The sequence below is a fragment of the Muntiacus reevesi genome, chromosome 1 (assembly GCF_963930625.1).
Source record: "Muntiacus reevesi chromosome 1, mMunRee1.1, whole genome shotgun sequence".
Lineage (NCBI taxonomy): Eukaryota > Metazoa > Chordata > Mammalia > Artiodactyla > Cervidae > Muntiacus > Muntiacus reevesi.
The window spans coordinates 55,754,395-55,755,647 of record NC_089249.1 but is presented as its reverse complement, the minus strand read 5'-3'; the positions used below and the strand labels follow the sequence as shown (position 1 = coordinate 55,755,647).

Below are 1,253 nucleotides of genomic sequence, written 5' to 3'. Positions count from 1 at the left end.
GGAGTTGGTGATGGACAGGGAGGCCTAGCACGCTGCAGTCCATGGGGTCGCAAAGAGTCGGACACGACTGAGCTACTGAACTGAACGGAATGATATACCCCTAAGATCAAGAACAAGACAAGAATGCCCACTGTCGTCACTTCTATTTAACATTGTTTTGGAGGTTCTAGATAGGCTAATCCGGCAAGGAAAAAAGTTCACCCAGGTGCTCACTTTAGCAGCACATATACTAAAATTGGAATGATACAGAGAATATTAGCATGGCCCCCAGGCAAGGATGACACACAACTTCATGAAGCATTCCAAATTATTTATTTATCTGTGGCTGTTCTGGTCTTTGCTGCTGCTCGGGCTTTTCTCTAGTTGTGGGGAGCGAGTACACGCTCCAGTTGTACAAGGGCTTCTCGTTGCAGTGGATTCTCTAGGACACTCAGGCTTCAGCACCTGCAGCGAGAGGGCTCAGTAATTTCAGCTCCTGGACTCTAGAGCACAGGTTCAATACTTGTGGCCCACAGGCTAAGTAGCTCTGAAAACGTGGGATCTCCCTGGATCAGGGATGGAATTCCTGTCTCCTGCATTGGTAGGTGGATTCTTTACCACTGAGCCATCAGGGAAGCCCACATATTTGTAATTATTAGAGAAATGCAAATCAAAACTACAATGAGGTGCCAGAATGAGACTGGTCTGAATGGCCATTATTTTAAAAATCTACAAATAAGCTGGAGAGGGTGTGCAGAAAAGAGAAGCCCCCTACATCATTAGTGGGGATGTAAATTGGTGTAGCCATTATGGAAAACTATCAAGAAAGTGAAAAGATACCCTCATCCAGAATATGTAAAGAGCATTTATAACTCAATAGTAAAAGGACAAATAACTTTAAAAGTGAGCAAAGTATTTGAAAATATATTTCTCTAAAGAAGATTTATAAATCAACAATAAATACAGGAGAACATTTTCAACATCCTTAGCCATCAGGGAAATGTAAATCAAAACCATAACAAGATACTACTTCCCGTCCACTAGGCTTGTTGTTGTTGCTCAGTCACTAAGCCGTGTTCCACTCTTTGTGATGCCATACATTGCAGCACACTTGGGTTCCCTGTCCTTCACAGGGATACCATCAACCATCTTATCCTCTGTCACCCCCTTCTCTTGTCCTCAATCTTTCCCAGCACCAGGGTCTCTTCCAGCGAGTTGGCTCTTTGCTTTCTTTGCATCAGGTGGCCAAAATATTGGAGTTTCAGCTTCAACAT

At 43.5% G+C, this 1,253-nt stretch overlaps 1 non-coding gene across 1 annotated transcript; it reads left to right on the top strand.

The window, feature by feature from the left end:
* The first annotated feature begins 205 nt into the window (after nucleotides 1–205).
* Nucleotides 206–312, top strand: LOC136156721 (U6 spliceosomal RNA). The gene has a single exon (XR_010661207.1). It is a non-coding gene; the product is annotated as a U6 spliceosomal RNA (small nuclear RNA).
* The last annotated feature ends 941 nt before the right edge of the window (nucleotides 313–1,253 follow it).